Genomic DNA, 18,595 nt, shown 5'->3' on the forward strand with positions numbered 1-18,595 from the left:
GCACTTGCATGCTGTTCTCTTTGCAAGGCCTCGGTGCCCGCAGCCTATAAACATTGCCTTGTAAACACCTTCCTCTGTTGGTTTGCTATTATTTTTCTTGTTAGATCAACAAAGTATGTTTTTCGCCAGCTGTCAAAAAAGTGTGAGTACACAGCACAAAGCTTTTTGTAACGTTATCTCCAACAGAACCTGACTCAGAACACCATAGCCTCCATAATTTGGGCGCTTCAAGGCAGCGAGCAGTGCTCAGAAGCAACTGTGTCTCAAGAAGAATCCCTAATTAACAATCCCCTGTTTTCCAAAGCTTCCATGAGTTGGGAAGGGCAGAAGAAATAATGCTGGGTATGTTTTGTTGAGCTTTAATACATGGCGAGAGTATCTGTGCTGTGGATCTGCTTCCGCACGTCAGTCCATCTCCAGTGAGGTTTTTGCATCAGTGCTGGATGAAGTGCCTGACAGCGTGTGTATCTGATGTGTGAATGAGCCTTATTCACCTGAAGAATGGATAAAGGATTAAGTTACCAGCCTTAAAAACTGGGGAAATTGCTCCTGGAGCCGGTTGTAGTGCCTGTGAAAGGACCTGTGTGGAAGGGAGGACCCTCCCCTGTGCTAAAGGCCTAGTGATGGGGCAGCTTTTGTTTGATTTGGCTGTCGGGTTTATCTTGGGTGAGGGTAAAAATGTCTATTTTCTGTGAGGAACCGCTGCTTTCTGCTGTTGCAGAAAACCTGCTCGTCAGAGCTGAGGAGCCGCTGCGGCCGGGGCTTTGCTGGGGCTTTGCCGCGACCTTTGCGGGACAGTTGGTGGCAGCACCTGTACAGGAAAGAAGAAAAAGCTTAACCGGTACTTCTTTAAAGCCTGAGAGCAGAGCGTGTGTTTTGTACGCGCTGTGAGCAGCGTGTATTTTGTACGGGGTGTGAGTAGCGCGTGTTTTGTAGGGGGTGTGAGTAGGAGGGTTCGGAGGCGGTGGGAGGGAGCCCAAAATGGCGGCGTGAGGCGGCAGCTGCCTCAGGAGCACATGGCGGGTCTGCCTGAGGAGACTGGAGAGAGGGCAGGAGAGTGTGGGCAGGGGACACACAGGTGACACCGCAGAGGAGGAGGAAGCAGAACTGGAGGTACAGCAGGGAGGCACAAAGGGCGGTGAGGTGCTGGGAGTGAAGCTTCTCGAAGTGCTTACTTAATTCTTGGTTGTCTCTGTTTCGCTGTGCCATAGCCAGTAATTAAAGGTTTATGCTGATTGGTAATAAATTAAATTTTGTGCCTTGAGCCAGACCTTAGACTTAGATCCAAACACAAGGACAAAAAATGCTGGATACTCCAATGAGATTTTGCGGTTTGGAGGTGTAAAGTCTTCAAAAGCTCCTGAACAAATCTCAGTGGGATTTGCAGGTTAAGGTGCTCAACTCTTTAAAATTTTATTTGTCTATGCTATCAAGAATGTAAATACTTATAAACAGCCAAAAGTTCATGTCTGAGGTGAAGTCCTCGCTGTGTTTTGTTGGGTTATACCTGAAGGACGGGGTTTTACTGCCCTTTCTCATTGCAGCCCACACAGACTGGAGTGGTTAAGTGGCCAGAACTTGTAGAAACAGGAGAATTCATGTTGGAACAGAGCAAAGGATGTGTGTGTTTGGGCAAGAGGCGTTTTTACAATATTGATTTGCTGTTTAAGGAGAGGACAGTGATGAGGGGAGCATCCAGACTTTTGTTACTATTCCTGAAAGATAAAATGCAACCAAGGCATAAGCAGGTTAGGCGGGTTACCAGAGGAGCTACAGCGATTGTTTGGCCAGGTATCTGCCTTGAAACTCGAAAAGCGGAACCGAAGAGCAGTGAAAACACTTGATTGACTCTTTCTGATGTCCAAGGTAAAAGGATGCACCACAGCGCATGTGTGGCAATGCCTTATTCCACATGCTGCAAGTGAGAATCTGAAAATGCTGCTGCTCAGCACCTCTGCCCCGGGGCTGGCATCCCGATGACACACGACTGGGCAACGTGACAATTAGTGAGCAGGTAATACACGCCGAGCATAATAACATTGAGTTCCTATCCTGGAGATTATATGCTTCTTTCTGGTGGCTCCATTCCTAAGGCAGCTATTTCAGTTTTAAGGTCTCAATCAAATCGCTTACCAATTTCTTTCTGCTGTTAGCAAAGCTGTTAAGTAACCTTATGAGACAAAAGGTAGAACACGTCGAGCTAAAGGTTGAGGTTTTAAGGTATGCACTTCTATATTTCATGTTACTTTTGCCCACGTAACTGTTTTTGTCTGAGATCAGTCTCGCTGAAGTGAAATACTCCAGGTTATGCCACTGCGAATGAGAACAGCCTTCTTTTTAAAGAAAGGTTCTGTTCTCTTTCCTCTTGACTTATTTTTTTCCCCACAGTAAAAACTCCTATACAAGGTTATTAATGTTACAGGTTGTAGGATTGACCTTATATGTGATAGAAAGCCATTCGCGATTCTAAATTACTTTTGAGTCCCATTTATTTGTATGGTGAAGGTTAAGCTTGAAAGAATTGTGTTTGGTTTTATTGCTTTGGTTTGGTTTTGGTTTTTTGTTTGCTTGTTTAGGATTCCTATGCACTTAGCACCTGACACATCTTAGTTGGGAAGAACAGGATGCTGTTTTTTGTGAACCCAAAGAATTTTTGAAAATCTTAATAAGTTCCCATTATTTGAATAGTACAATATATGATGTGTGATATGAAACTATGGAAACTGAGCATCGTGTGGGAAAATAGGACAATCCTAAATTGTTCTTTTGGGATTATATTCTAAGGATTTGGAAGGAAGAGAAATCTCTTTGGTTTAAAATGAACAGTTTTCATATCTGGATGCATTTCAGGGCTGCTTCTCAGATCCTGATCCTCCTGACTCGTCCCTGGTCCGCTCATTTTTCTTAGAGAGGAGTAGATGCAGGATGCTACGCTTGTATATAACAATTCGTGCTCATTGTTTTGTTGCAGAAGGTGCATCGCAGGAGAGGACTGGGCTCTGCGTGACTTGTGCATTTTAGCAGCTCAGCCAATATGCCTTATATTTTAGATTATCTATATAGCGACGCATTTTAAAATGACGGTCTTGAGCAGCCTAACAGCATTATTGTGACCTCTGGTATTTGGAACTATTGATAATAACAATAATTTGGGAGTCACTGTGTGGTCCCCTGATGAAAATGAATGTGTAATTAGATATTTGAATTAATTACATAGCAGTTGAGTTAACTGAGATGCCAAAAGGCTAAATGAGTCTCCGGGGGCTCCTGACAAGTTGGTGGCAGAACTGAAAATAAACCCAAAGTATTGCCACCTCCGTGCTTTCCCTGCGCCATAGACAAAACTGATGGTTGCTCTTATTTTACCTATATTTTTTGAAGGAGGGGCTGTGTATTCCAAAACACAGCCCAGGCAGATTGCCAAGCTTGGAAGAAAGAACAGCTTTGCTGAGCAGTATTTGCTTTATGTTGTCCTCAGTGTTTTTCTGTCTGTCTCCCACAGGGGATGCTTTTGAATGGAAAATGTGCAGCGCGGTCAAAGAGCGGAAGAGCCTACAGAGAGCTCCATTTGCAGCTTCTTCATTGAAGGTAAGTTATATAAACACACTTCTGTAAAGCAATTTATATAATTGAGGCGGCAAATTAGAGAAAACAACCTAGCGACAAACTATTGTAATTATAGAAAATCAGCCAGTCAACTAATTGAAGTCACAATCTATCAACAAAATTTATATGTTTGAACACATGCTACGTACAGTAATTACAAGGGTAAAGCTGGTGAAGTGTCGTCTTCCCTTTTACAAGGGGGAAAAATAAGCAGAAGGCTGAAGTTTTGAAGGCTCTGCTCTTTGGAGGTTGTGTATGAAGGTAGGTTTGTGGCTTGCTTTTGTTTACTGCTTAAAACACTGTGCCATAGGCAGAAAAGCTTTGAATATTTGCTGAGATCGTGGAGCTGGTGAACTCTTTGGAAAGGAATTTTTCCTTGGTTTGTGGTCCAGCAAGAATTCCTGTAGCAGGCGTTTTAATAGGTTGTGACAGGTGTATCTTCTGCTGATGCACAGTGTTTTCCCCCAGATGTACTTGGCATACTGTTTCTGAGCAGCACTAATCAAAGCTAATTATTATTAAGGTGGGTCAGTTATTAATTATTACTACACTTGATGATTTTGAATAAATAAGCTCTTAATTTGCATTCATGCAGCATTTTTTGTGCTCATCCTTAACACAAGGAGGAATGAGTTGGAACAGAAGTAGTTCTGCTTAGCTGCAGTTATTTTTGACATAGTGTGTAATTGTCTAAAACTCCATTTAATACAATGCAAATCCAGTAAATGAGACTAAGTATAAGCGTGACTTGCCTTGTATGAGCATCCCAACCTCTGACACAATCACGGTAACCGGAATGGAAGAGATGGAGTTCTTACTCTTCCAGACTACTCTCCAAGTAGGCCCATCAAGAACATGAAGCCCATTTGCACAATAAACAGCATTACTGCTGGCAGTAAGGGTGGAAAAGCCAAGGCAGAATGTTGCTGCTTTACTTCTGGACTGCAAAGCATTTCTCCATGGGAATGCTGGGGGAGAAATAACCCTTGCTGCAGTGTTAACAGAAACTGTGCTGCTAATAATGCTCCATGTGAACACTTTGCAGAAAGCTGATGCTATAAACAGCAGAGAAGTGAAAAAAGCATGTGGGGACTTGTTCGTGTTCCCAGCAGCTAGAATTTTTATTATCTTTACAACACAAACCAAGGCAGTATCAAAGAGAATGCCAAGACACAGCCACCATGATAAAGCATTTACACACATGTTCTTTTCTTGAAAAGAAAGAGGGAAGAGATTATGAACTTCAAAGAGCTGCCTTTAAGCTAGGAATATTTATACGCAAGCTGTCAGAATACAATTCGTCCCTTGCGAACACGGGAACGATCTTCACTTGAGCCACGTCTCGAAATGAAAGCCAGAGCAATAGCCAGCTTGGAAACTTCGCCAGTTAGATGGTTGGGATGACACTAATGCCAAATATAATTAATGTGGTAAGAATGTATGCATTGCTGCAACAGTTGGTGCTGATTCTGTGATTCTCTTGGTACATTTGTTCTGTTGTCTAGATGCACTTGTCATAGATACCATTACCAAACCAACTCCAGTCTATTGTTCAGCCCCAGCCTAGGCATAAAATTGGGTGTCTTTGGAGTCTTTAAGAATCAAGAGAGAAGTGTGGAAATTTTGTTTGTTTCTTTAGGATTTTTAGTCCTGCATGCCAGGAGAACTCTGCCTTGAGAATGTGGTGGGTAGGGTGTTCTAGGTGTTCTATAGGATAACATATCTTGCCATGTGATTTGGCAAGAAGCAAGTTAAATACAATAAAAATACTCTGTGCTGAGCAGCTTTCCTCACGGTTTCAAAGTGACACGGTGTTTTTTGGGGAGGAAATGCTGGCAAGGAGCGGAGGTGAATCGGTTCATTGCCTGACTGAATGTGCTAGAAGGTGTCAGTTTTAGGCAGGGTTTTTTCTGTAATTCTGCAAACACTGGTGCCAAACAAAAGCTATCAGAATATAATCCCCTAAGGAACTGAAAACTGAACTAAACCAGCATTCTTTGATTAACTTTGTCAGTGGAAACAGAATTAGGCCACTGCCCAACGCTTTTGCATGGGATTTTTATTTAAGGCTTCTGAGCTAATTTTACTGCCCTTATTCAGTATCTTATTTCATAACCAGTTCCATTAAAATCAGTAGTAGAGCATGGGCATTTACATTTTTTTTTCTACTATATTTCTTAATATTGAAACATTGACATCGTAATTCTCTTTGTCCTTGTATTTAGTGCATGCAAAGTCGTCATGAGAATATATTGCACCTTTTGAGTGATTCTTTGCTATACCGTTCTCCTCGCGTTCTCTGGCACAATTTGGCTCCCTCTTCTTCTTGTGATAAGATTCATAGTTGGAAACTTTCTGTGGCCTGTGTGTTTATTTTCCCCTTGCTATTTTTGATGCGTATCTGCCGAGGAATGGGCAACATGCAGCTATTCAGTAAAGACTGAATCTTATTTTAGTAAGAGTTATGCAAACACGTTTAACTTGTTTACTGAACAAACATATATTCACAAAGCTTTGAGTTACACTGTTGACTTCTACTACAATGTAAAGTGGAAGTGAACACAGGGATAGAAGTGGAAGAGTAAAAGAAATAAAAGAGGGATGATAAAAGTGCCATTTTTTTCTCTTAAGAGTAAAGCTGTTTTACACACGGCCACAAAGCCCTTCTTTCTTGGTAATATATATTTAGAATGATTTAAGAATACTTTAGCATTTTAGATGTGTATTGCGGGATTTCTGAAGCTATGCGCTTTTTGCAGAGCTTCGAATAAATGAAATATTATCTTAGTTATTGGCCTCTATTACTGTACTATCTGAGCAACTCTTAATCTTTAATATACTTACTCTGACAACACCCCTGTGAGTTGGGGAAGTTCTATTATCCTTCTCACCAGTGAAGAGCTAAGGAACAAAGAGGCTCAGACTGAGATTTTCTTTTTAGGCTCCTTGCCTTTGAAAACTTTGCTATCTAAGTGTCTTCTGTGTTTGCGTTTGTGTTCTCTAGTGGTGCACTATTAATTGTGGCAACATCGAAATTTGGTTTATACCATTTTTTTTTGTTTTGTTTGCAAAAGGTGAATAGAACCTGAACTGCTTTGTAATGGAACTAATAGAGCATGCCCTTGTGGCCAGGAAGGCCAATGGTACCTGTGGTGGGTTAGAAGGGGGTGATCAATAGGTCAGAGAGGTTCTCCTGCCCCTCTGCTCTGCCCTGGGGAGACCACACCTGGAATATTGTGTCCAGTTGTGGCCCCTCAGTTCCAGAAGGACAGGGAACTGCTGGAGAGAGTCCAGCACAGGGCAACCAAGATGCTGAAGGGAGTGGAGCATCTCCCGTGTGAGGAAAGGCTGAGGGAGCTGGGGCTCTGGAGCTGGAGAAGAGGAGACTGAGGGGTGACCTCATTCATGTTTACAGAGATCTAAAGGGGGAGTGTCAGGAGGATGGAGCCAGGCTCTTCTCGGTGACAACCAGTGACAGGACAAGGGGCAATGGGTGCAAACTGGAACACAGGAGGTTCCACTTAAATTTGAGAAGCAACTTGTTCCTGGTGAGGGTGTCGGAGCCTGGCCCAGGCTGCCCAGGGAGGTTGTGGAGTCTCCTCTGCAGACATTCAAACCCGCCTGGACACCTTCCTGTGGAACCTCAGCTGGGTGTTCCTGCTCCATGGGGGGATTGCACTGGATGAGCTTTCCAGGTCCCTTCCAACCCCTGACATCCTGGGATTCTGTAATTAGGAGTTACGAGGATTATTTGATATGATGGCTGGGGTAGTGTGTTTTTAGGAACAATGGATGGGAAAAGAATGTGTATCGTCTGATAGCCAGCCATAGTAAACCAGCCTGTGATAAACTCAGGTTTGCTGGGATTGGTTGGGCTGGTGACTGTCGAGTCTCCATTTCTCTGGTGATTCCCTGTGTGCTTTGGGTTGCTGTGCTGCCAAGCTGCCAGGATTCAAGTGCAGCCACCGCCCTTTTCCTGACTGAACTGGCACCTCTTTAAAACACCTTTACAAATATGTTAATTTTTTCTTCCTACCTTTCGCTGTTGTATAATTTGCTTGTACGTTGAAACATTTCCAGAATGAAACTTCCCATAAATACCATGTAGTGAGTAATGAACAGAACTAATCAGCTGTTTTGCCCAAGCTTCTGTATGCAGCGCCCGAATTGGAAGTCGCATGCTGATAAACTTAGAGGCGCATTTTGGAAAGTTGAACAGACTATGGAAATACAGTAAAGCTATTAAGCTCTGGGAGTTGATAAGTTTTCCCCTTGTCTGTTGATGCTGGCAATAGCCATTTACAACTGCCTTTTTTAGCCACAGGAAACTCCTTCACTTGAACTGAAGAGGTGTGTGAAATGTGTTCCCTCCAAAGGCAACATCTGTGCTGCTTTGTGAATCACCAACCAGAAAGGGTGCTGTATATGCTAATCAGCTTAACCGTGTTAATGGGAAGGAATGATAATTATTTTCAAGTGGGAGTAGGTGCTGTTTGGTACCTAGGGAAGTAAGATTGTGGCTATAAATTATTGCAGACATCTGCGGAGATGTACTATTACAAGTTGGCTTTTTCTGCTTATCTGCTTCCCTGAGTGTGTTTAGATTAAAAAAAAAACGAGAAAAACCATGCACCTCAGTATAGTTGGCAGTTAATCAGAATTTGATTACAATAAATGGTTAGAAATCATCATAAACTGTGTTTTTTGTGACCTCCTCTGGACCTTCTCCAACAGGTCCATGTGTACTTGATACTTTGAGCCAGTAAATGAGTCCCTGGGCCTGGGAGTGTCTGTCCAGAGCTTTTGGAAGAGCCCATTTCTTTCAGAAATCCTTGGGCCCAGGCATTTTTGTGTCTCCTTAACTCAGTCCTGCCTCCACTTGTCTCTGCTTCAGGATTGCTGGACTTCAAGATAATTAAAACCACTCTTTGCATATTAATCTTCTCATCTTCAGTGAGTAACAAAGTTCTTTAATGGATTGTACATTTCTGCCTCATTTTACTCGTGTATCAGCATATAAACCTGTTGCGGTGAAATTAATGTCCAGGCTGAAACTTTACACCCTCCTGAATTTCGACATAAACATGATCTACCAGGTGTGAGAAGCTGATTCAATGGTTTATTTTCTAACTTCCTGCATGGACACTTTTAATCTTAAGCAAGATCACTGGCTGGAGCCTGAATGCTTTGGAAAGCTGAGCTGTTTCAAGCAAACTGTGCGATATGTGTGTGCATGGAGAGCATTGCAGAGGATCTCCTGAAACACAGGAGTTTGTACTGGTAGCACAATGGTCTCTCAATGTCTTTCCATGTCCTAATTTGAGGTTTTGAAATAGGTTTTAAGTACTCCATAAGCCTCTCATTTTTTCACCTGCTGTGGGTTTGTACTGCAGATGAAAATATGGATGTGGCGTGGGATGCCGATAAGAAATTCAAAGGACAAAGGTTTAATTCTTCAAGACTTTGTGCAGTTTGCTTAAGCTGAGATGATACTGGAAGCTGTATTAGAGGTTCTTTCTTGCGGTGTGAGGATACGGCTGTTTTAGCTTTGCTGCTGGATGGAATAAGTTGGTTCTTCTCCCTGGGTTGCCCGATGGACCCCCTGAGGCTGCGTAGTCTATGAGCTCCAGCAAAGTATTGTGGTAATGTGAACATTCAACACCATCAATTATTTCGGTGTGACACTGTGCCGTATCGATACACCTGAAGTGAGACATGGGTAGAAGAAATATGCTTTTCCACTATTGTGATTCAAAATCCTCTTCGTGTGAAGTAATAGATGGCAATATAAAATATTGAATCTGCTCATCCTTTATGACCTTCGCAATAATAAAAGAGCCCCTCTGTGTAATGTTAGAATGTTGAAATATGTATTCAATATCTCTCATAAATTAGTTAGTGGATTTTAGCAGGTGTTGAATTCCAGTTTGAAAAATAGATGGAAAAATAAAAGGGTTTTTAAAACCTTAAATTTTGATGGTCCAAGTAAATGTTAAATCCATGTGTAACTTGGATGAATGATTTAGTTAGTCCACTTCTAATAAGAAAATGACTTAGCCAGCATTTCTGAAGAAAGTGAATGCTATTGATTTACACAGTAAGTACAATTAAAAAAACCCCAGCAAATAATTCCAGTTTTGTTTGGGTCTATTTGAGCTGTTTTGAATGTTCAGCCTCTTGGGTTACAAGGAGTGGAAGTAGAACTGACTATTGATGTGACAGTGTGCCTCAGAAAAAAGTTCCCTACATCCATCCAAAAAGGAATTAAATGTTGCATAACAGTTGAAATGATGCTGAGCTTGAACTGAGGAAGAAATAACCTGTTTTGTGAAGGGTATTTAGCAAACTCTCTAAGATCTTTATGGAGACATTCTTCACTGCTTGAGTAAGACTTTGAAGCCATACGGGTATGTCTTAAATTATAGTCATATTCTTTCATTACAAGTGGAATTCTTAGGGAAGAATTTCATCTTAGTTTAGAACTGACCAACAGAAAGCTCCTTATTTGATCTCAACTTAAGGCTTATGTTGAGAGAACACTGGAGAGGTAATTTACCCTTCCTGAGTATGAAGAGCAATGTCATGACTTGAAATAGATAGTATGATGATGATGGGACTTGGGTGATTGACGTGTGTTCATTGAGTGTAGGCACAGAAAGAAAACACTTCAGCATCTGCCTAATAGGTTGAAATGGTAAAAGGGCCGATTGTATGTGGCACTGTGCCTTTTAGATGGTAAAACGTGAAGTTTTGCACCTACAGATCTGCGACTATGGGGAGAAGAATCAAGGTTTGGAGGGGTTGTCTGTGTCCTTTTATTATGCTACTAATCCATCAAATTCCTACCTACCTATCCATTCATCCTGCCCATATCTCGGGGGCACTTAAGCTTTTCTTGTAATCCATATGGATAACCGCAAACTCATAAATTATACTTTTGTAGTAAGAGAAGTACTGGAAGAATATTCATCAGCCTGCCAGGTCCTTTGCTTCAGGTCTGAACCTGGGGTTTATTTTTTTCAGTGAATCAGAACTGTATTAATAATTCTGTTGCTCACTCTGCATATTAAGGTTTAGGGGCTAAACACAAATGTATTTGAAGTTACAGACAAAGAAAAGTCACTCCAAATGGCAAGCAGGGTTTTTTTAGACATGGACATCACTGAGTTAATATGAAAAATGTTCATAGGCTCTAAAGAACTAATTCCAGTTGAGATATAATCTGTGAAGGGCCTATTAGTTTTTTGATTGCTAGGCCTAGAGTCGGATTACACAGCAAAGCAGAGAGATTGTATTTGTCAAAAATGACGAGAGTTCTTCCAAGAAATCCATACTGCAGGAGCTATAGAAGAATCAACCGAGTTTTCCATTATTGGTAAAACAGATTTCTTAAGGTTAAAGAGGTACTTAACTTAAAAGATAAGGTTGGGAAGGACGGAGCAATAGGCTGAACTGAAAGACAGCTTTTGCTGGAAAAGTCAGAATGCAGAAGCGTCCTTATGTTCAGTCTGTGTGCTGGTTGTCAGTTGTGTCTATAGGTGACAAGGTCATTAAACGTTGTCTTTTAGTTCGGGGTAGAGTGGAAGATGCTATGAACTTAAATAAAACGCATTCCTGTGCCCCCTGCAAAAAAACCGCAAACCTCACACCTGACAGCCACAGAAATGCAATCGAGCTTGCTTATCCCTTTGAGAAAAATGGGTTTATTAAATCATAGATGGGGAATTGTTGATCTTATCTCTCTCACACACAAGATTCAATTTAGCTGATAGAGGGCTGAACCTGAAGAGATTCTGTACGTTGTTTATTTTCTTCACAAGTATGTAGCTAATATTTTCAAAAAGCCCTTTGTTATGTTCCTTTTCAAAACTTGTATCCGTCATTATGGAAAAACATTGAGATACCTTGATGTGTTTTATCCAGCTTCTGGAAGCAACCTGGGCTTTTTGAAGACCGGAATAGCCTGGATGCTCTGGATGCTCAAACCCTCCTGACTTTGGTGGAGATGCCACATCATGTGTAGAATTTTCCTGCTTTTAAAAAATCTCTTAGTAGCTTGCTTGTGTAATGGTTTATAAAGATTTTACTGATTGATACAAGCACTTCTGTTTCCCTCGTCGTTGCACTAGGAAAGTGCGTTGCAGGTGCTGAAGAACCTGGAGGTGGGAAATTGTTACTTCCACGTGATGGATATGTAGATGAAATAGGAAATGAGTGGCTTGTTGGGATATAGAAGGTAACATCAGGTAACGAACTCTCGTTGAAATGTCATTGTTAACTGTCATAATGCCCTTTGAATTTCCTGGTTGCAGATGAGGACTCGAGCATGGAAACACTCAGCTCAGGGGTGTGAGTGGAGCGATGCTCGTGCTGCTGCAGCAGGGAGCAAATCGAAGCATAATGGCGTGTCAGTTAGAAATGAAACCAAGTGAAATCAAATCCAAATAGAAGTACTGTTTATTTAAAGTAAAAAAGGGCTAAATATCTCCATGAGGATACAGCTGGTAAGCTGTTTCAATTTAGCTTGTTGCTCATCCCGTATCAATAATAGCGTGTTCCTCCGCCCACCCACCCTGCGGTACAGAAAGCGCTGTCAGATCCAGCAGCAGGTGTGTGGAAGAGAGTTTGTCAGTTATTCAGTTGACTTAATCTGTTGTTCGAGTTGATATCTGAGCGTCTAGAGATCAGCAATAATTCAGGTTAGAGGTTTGCCTGTCGAAACGAGAGGAGATGCCTCGACACGGGGAAAGTGGCCACGTGCTGGATTTTGTGTTGCAGATTTTGCCATGCTTGTGCTTCAGAGAGCTAATACTGGATTGTAGGATAGGTTTTGCTTTCTGATAGTGATTTTTGCTTGTATGTGAAGGAAATAAATGGGGACGCTGGACACCCTTTCTTATATTATTGTGTGTTTCTCTTTCGGGCTTGCATGTTGTGTTTTCTTGTTTGGTTGGTTCTCCCCCTGGAAAATAGGCCTGCTTGCCACTTTGTGTTGTTATTTTTAGTTGTTGGAATATCTACTTCATAGAGCCAGGAAAACCGATTGCTAATGCAGCATAAGTTTAAAATAGGAAAATAACAGTGCTGTGTTGAATAGTTGTGAGTAACCATCCATCTTTCCCGCAGTATTCCCTGCAGTAACGGCCCTGTGCATCCCGAATGTTATATACTGGTGTGTTCGGGATAATGAAGTTGTGGGAAAGGCGGGCAGTCCACATCAAAGTCTGCATGGTAAATCGCATTTTTGGGTCTTTGCGGAGTCGAGATCTTGATTTGCAAACCCTTTGCAGCACAGGTGAACTCTGTCCATGTGCGTATACAAATCCGTATGCAAAGGCAGGCAGATCTCAGCCGGGACTTGTGTGCGCTGCTTGAAATGAATAATCACAACCTTCTGCTTGTGCTTTTGCTCAGTGCGTTGGTGCAGCCCCTCGTGCTGCTGCTGCTTTTGTACAAGAAGAATTTTCAGAGCCTTGAGAATTAAAGCTTCTTGCACTGATTTGATTGATGGTCCTTTTATCAAGTGCTGTGCTGGTACGTTGTGCCGAGAACATACAAAGTATCACACACATATTCCAACTGAATGGCTCTTCACAGTGGAGAAAATCCATATTCTCTGCTCTAAACAATGTAGACCAGAAGTCGAATAAACAGTAAAAAACGAATGGAGTAACCAAGGATTAGCAGACAGTGCATTATGTTGATTACCCACATTGTCTTCAGCTTAATAAATTCTACAGCGCTGTAAGTCAGTTCAATTGTGTGTGAAAATGGAGAAGGTGGAAAATGAGACTGAACAAGAGGGTTAAATGACAGAGCGCCATTCCAGAAGCAATTAAAAAAAAGCAACCCTTGAGGAAAAAGCAAAAAAGGAGGTTTTGAAGTGTAAAATGATATACACAATTCTGTTTTAATGTGGAAAGCTGAAATAGTCTGTCCAGTCCTCGTCATTAAACCCATACAAAAGCAATTGATAAAGTACTTTTTAATACATCATGTGGCACTTGCAGTACTGCAACATTGGCTTGTGTTATTGAGCGATGGCTAAAAATAGACAAACAGGAAGCAGCAGTAATTCCAAGTCATAGTTTTGGCATCGCGTTCCCTGAATCCAGATTAAGATCCCCCAGACTTGCTGTGATTCAATAAACGCGCCGGCAGATCCTGTCACAGAATAAAGACCTTTAACTTTCTGTTGGAAGTGAATCCCTCCTCAACAGATGTGTCTTGACTCATCAGAATAAGCTGCTTTAAAGAGTTGTTTGGAAGGCTCAGTTAATGTTAGTGCTTAATTATTTGTGTGCTTTGGTATGCCTTGGTCATTGTGGGATTTGCAGTAGCCTGCAAGAAAACTGATGTGTAAGGAAGTACTGGCATTGGGTGATAAAGAAAAAGACCAGGCAATCACATCTCCTGGGTTATATTTTAAAAATCTACCTCCTGCTTGCTGGTTGATGAATATACTTGAAAATCTCAGTTTCCCATTTCTCTGGGGGACAGGAGGAGGAGGTGGCAGATGAAGCAGCTTTTGGCCCAACTACCTTCTCAGTTTTGAAAGCGCAAAAGGATGAACGTGGAAGATGCATGTGCCGCAGTCAGCGCTCTTGTGAGTAGGCAATAGGGAGCAAAATCCGTCCTGTGGCAGGAAACACAGGGAGGATGCCCCTGGTGCATTTGTATTTAAATGGGACCGGAACTCTTTAGAATTGGGCAGTTTTATATCTTTCTGAGTGCCAAATCCAGGCATGGCGTAAGGAATGAGCTTGTCAGTCTGCCTGTGGATAATGGAGGAGCAAGCGAGTTGTTTGGTATGTATATATTTGCTAGTAGGCGGCTTCAAAGCAGTTTATAGTGGTTCAGCGGTAGTTTTGTTCATTGCTAATGATCGCTTCCACTGTCAGCGCTTTGTGGAGCGCTCCCAGCTGTACCTTTTGTTTCTATCAGCTATAATCAGTATTATCTCCTGCTCTTCTTGGCAGCAAACAAGCTGGGATGAAGGATACAGTAGTAGAGTTGAATCCCACAAAGCTCGACTGTTTTGTGGCTGGGGGAAGAGAAATAATGTGATGGGTTTATCTGTTCCGAAATAGCCCTTTCTGAGAAGAGTCTGAGCCCTGGCAGGGCAGATTTGCAGCCTTGCCGTCACTGTGGATCCTGATGGCATTTTGGATACTTGGCGTTGTGGAAAGAGCCTGTCCCATGGGCCAGTTGGAAGTAGGTGCTGGTGGAAAAGGACCATAGGGTCAGTAACAACTTTTCCCTCTGAATTTTGAAGGTTTCCACCGAACAATGATGGCAGAGCTGAGCCCGCCTGCTCTAAACTCCTGGCACCGAGGGAGGGATTTGCATGAGGTGCCCTCCAGCTAACAGAGTGCAGCAGCCGTAAAACAAAATGACGCGGGGTTATTGGTCCCTGTGTTTTTGTATTCAGGGCTGGCTCTGTGGTACCGAAGTGTATCACGCTCCTTTATCGGAGGTGACACCTGCATGGTTTAAGAAAGAGTGATTGATTTCCTATCTGTAAAGTAGAAATAGGTATAGAGTGATTACGGCAGGGATTTCCTGAAGTATTTCTGTATGTAATTCTCATTAAAATCAGTGCAACAGGAGTATCTTTGAAAGAGGTTTGTTCAGGCTCCCTGGTGGCACAAGAAGCTGAATCCTCATCTCTCAGGGTGAACGCTCATGCTGTTTGCATCTGTAACGTTCACTCGGAGCCCTGTCCTCAATTCACATCTCTTCTGACGTTCAGATGGGCTCTGGCTATGGCAGATACTCTGTCTTTCTTAGGTTTGTTGACTTGCCGCACTAGCAATATTTCGTTGGCTCAGTGATCCCATCAATAAACAGCCTATGTGATCCCCCCAGAGAGGGATCTGCAAATAAATAGTATAAGCCGGGGACATCTTCATATCCAGTCGTCAGGTGCTGCATATGGCATTTTTCATGTGCATAGAATCGCCACAGCTCTAAATATGGGACCGTTTCAGTGCTCCTCTCGTGTTGCTCAACGTGCTTTTGTTATAAAAAAGGGGAAGACTTCAAGGTTTTTAGGATGTGTTCCTCCACCTCCTGCTCTGGGGAAGCTTTGCTACCTGCAACTCTTGTTACAAAACAGCGTGGACATGATTGTGTTGGCAGTAAGAAAATGCTGGGCTGGCTGACCCCTCGGAGCGAACTTTTCTCCCCAAGCTTGTGTGTGGAAGCCTCGTCCCAGCTGTTGTACGAGCCTGAGGAACACGGCGGCGTTTGGATCTGCAGCCTGGACAACGCGATTGAACAACGGGAGCAACATAAAGGGCAGCCGACTGCAAAGCCGTTAGCATTCTACGCGGCACACAACTTAGCGTTAGATCTGCTATTATAATTCTCTGTTAATTACATACTGTTGATTATATAACTACTTAGCAGTTCCTCCTCTTTTAATGAGCACAGCTGTTTTCTGTCCAGCTTCAACAGGGAAAATTTCCCATCTCTAATTTAAAAGTAATACACTCAAAGGAAACTCCAGAGGGCTCTTGGGCTCGCGCTGTTTAATATGTTTTAACGCTTGTGGTGCCTACGGGCTTCCTTCAGCCTAGAGAGCACTTATGGCCATTCCCCTTACCCTCTTAAATGAATCTCTATAATTAATGGTCTTTATTAATAAAATTAAAAAACTAACAAAGCCCTCACCTCTTTGTAAATAAACCCATTTTATTTGGGCAGGCTGATACAAGCTGTCACGTAACTGTGCTAATTGGGATCTGTGCACTGTATTTACTGTTTTCTGACCAAATGCTTCCTACAAAGTGGGCCAACAGGCATTTTTCTGCCAAAAACTCTTTGAAGAGTGAGTGATATAAACGTGTATTTGCTTACGCTGAGGTAGCTGTGAGTTCTGGTTTCCAGGAGCTCGGAGAGGCCAAGGTGCAGGAGCATTAAAGGGAAGTATCGTGTTTGCGAACAGCAGCCATGTGTTGAACAAAGACCCTCAGGTCACCGCTCACCCCCAGGTTGGTGCTTCACCCGTGACAGTAACATCCCAAAGAGCTCGAGCCGGTTTTATGAGCTGCTGTGGCAACGCAAACAGTTTGAGCACGGACAGTTTTTCGGAGGAAAACATGTTTTTGTCAGGATTGAAAGATTTCCCGGGAGGGAAGGCTTAGATCAAGTTTTAGGTGGAAGGATTGTCAAAACAAATCGCTTCAGCTTCTTAGCGTCGTTTTCACAAAGTCAGATTTGTTTCAGTAAGATTGTTATGACTCTTAATTTTTCAGGATATGATAATCCGCTGGCATGTTTTGACGCTGGCAGAATACAGTCATTGTGGCCTAAACAGATTGCCCAGGAATGCTCTTTTTTTGGTTTCTCCCCCAAACTTTTGACCTATAAGTAATTTTCAAGGTGTGACACAGAGGAAGGAATGGCTGCAGCAGCTCTATAGCAAGAGCTGAGATTTATTTCAGGGAAGCCCATTATTTCTGCTTAATGTTTATCTGTTCTAATCCCTGACAAGATCTGGGACTTTTTCAATCTGTTAACTTGACCTTACTAACAATATTAAAGTTTAATAACTGATAAATACTTGAGCAAATGACTGAACATGCTGTGGAGCTGCAAGTTGATTGTAACCACCTAAAATAATTTGTTGATGTGCTTTCAAGACACTACCCTGATCTGTAACATCTATTAATTATGTATTAGCCTACATACCCTTTCTAGGTGTAACCTTAACATCAGCTGAGAGTGCTTAATCTGTTATTGAGAGCAAAGACCATATTCCTAGAAAGAAGATGATTTATCTGGAAGTCGCTCTTCATCTTTGCCATTTTTCAACCCTGCGTGGATAAATTTGTCTCTTTAGCTGGAGTGTCCTTTTGTTTCCCTGGTATTCTTCATTGTAAACATACATCAACTCGTTTCCCTCAGGGGGATGCAGCTTGAGTTCCATTATGGTAATAATGTTCATTCTTTGCATTAGTAATTGCGCTGAACGCCTCCTGTTGTATATCTTTGTTTTCCTTGCTGCTATGAACTGCTGTGCTGTTTCTGTGTGGTTTGTGCTGACAGCGCAGGTCGTGCCTTCTCCTTTTCCCCGTTCCTCGTGTCTCTGGATAGCAACATCTCACACCAGTTCAACCAACCCTGGGGGAGCTCATCCTCTCAGTTCTGGAGCTCACAGGTAAAGACAAACAGCGTTGGTATCGCCCACCGTGCTGCTCTAGCGAACTTTTCTGATGAAACCAGGAGTTACCGGACTCAGCCGCTTCAGGCAACAAACAAGAGTCCAAGGTAGAATGGCGAGTGAAAGCACAGTGTTTATAAGATGAAAAAATCGGTTGCGCTCGTTCTTACAAAGAAACCATTTCGTAATTCCATTGATTTTTATTGGCAATGTGCTAAGACTGAATTTGGTTTACAGTGACTGATGCAACAAAATGTATTTGTAATATTATTCAATATTTGCGTTCACTAATGCCCAGGCAGAGGTTCCTGTGTTTCACATGTAACATCCCTCTGTGTCTTTTTGCACTAGAATGATGAAGTATTTCTTGGCCCTGTAAGTTGTTCTTATTTTGAGAACAAATAAAGAAGAGTCAGTTATTTTTTTGCGTAATCTTGTTGATTTACAAAGGATACTCAAGTTTCCCTGAAGAAAACTGCAGTCACACATTAGAACATTTGTTATTAATGCTTCATAAGCAGTGTCCAAAAAGCTGTTTTAACCTCGTCTTTAAGTGATGGCGTCCTGTGCTTCAGCACCCGCAACTACAGTATCTGCATTAGTTAAAGCAGCTGTAACTAGTCAAAATTTGCCATCTGCTAATATTTTATCACTCAGTTCTGCTGCTTCTCTGTAGCAAGTGGACTGCAATGAGCCCACAGGGCGGCTTTTTATTTGTTACTAGTATGTACATTCACCTATGTTGGTTCATGTGTTGAACGTATTGTTGAGTACCAGCACTAGCTGTTCGGTGCTGTGTTGAACCTGCGTGTGTATTTGTGT

The 18,595-nt window shown here is 42.3% G+C and overlaps 1 protein-coding gene across 2 annotated transcripts in view; it reads left to right on the plus strand.

Moving 5' to 3' along the window:
- The first annotated feature begins 980 nt into the window (after positions 1–980).
- Positions 981–18,595, plus strand: part of LRRTM4 (leucine rich repeat transmembrane neuronal 4) — a 298,739-nt gene continuing 281,124 nt past the window's right edge. For both annotated transcript variants that reach the window (XM_071799351.1, XM_071799350.1), the window contains exons 1-2: positions 981–2,014; positions 3,503–3,588. The gene's annotated coding sequence lies outside the window, so the exon portion shown is untranslated. The remainder of the gene's footprint in view (positions 2,015–3,502; positions 3,589–18,595) is intronic.

This window comes from Patagioenas fasciata, chromosome 26 (assembly GCF_037038585.1).
Source record: "Patagioenas fasciata isolate bPatFas1 chromosome 26, bPatFas1.hap1, whole genome shotgun sequence".
Taxonomy (NCBI): domain Eukaryota; kingdom Metazoa; phylum Chordata; class Aves; order Columbiformes; family Columbidae; genus Patagioenas; species Patagioenas fasciata.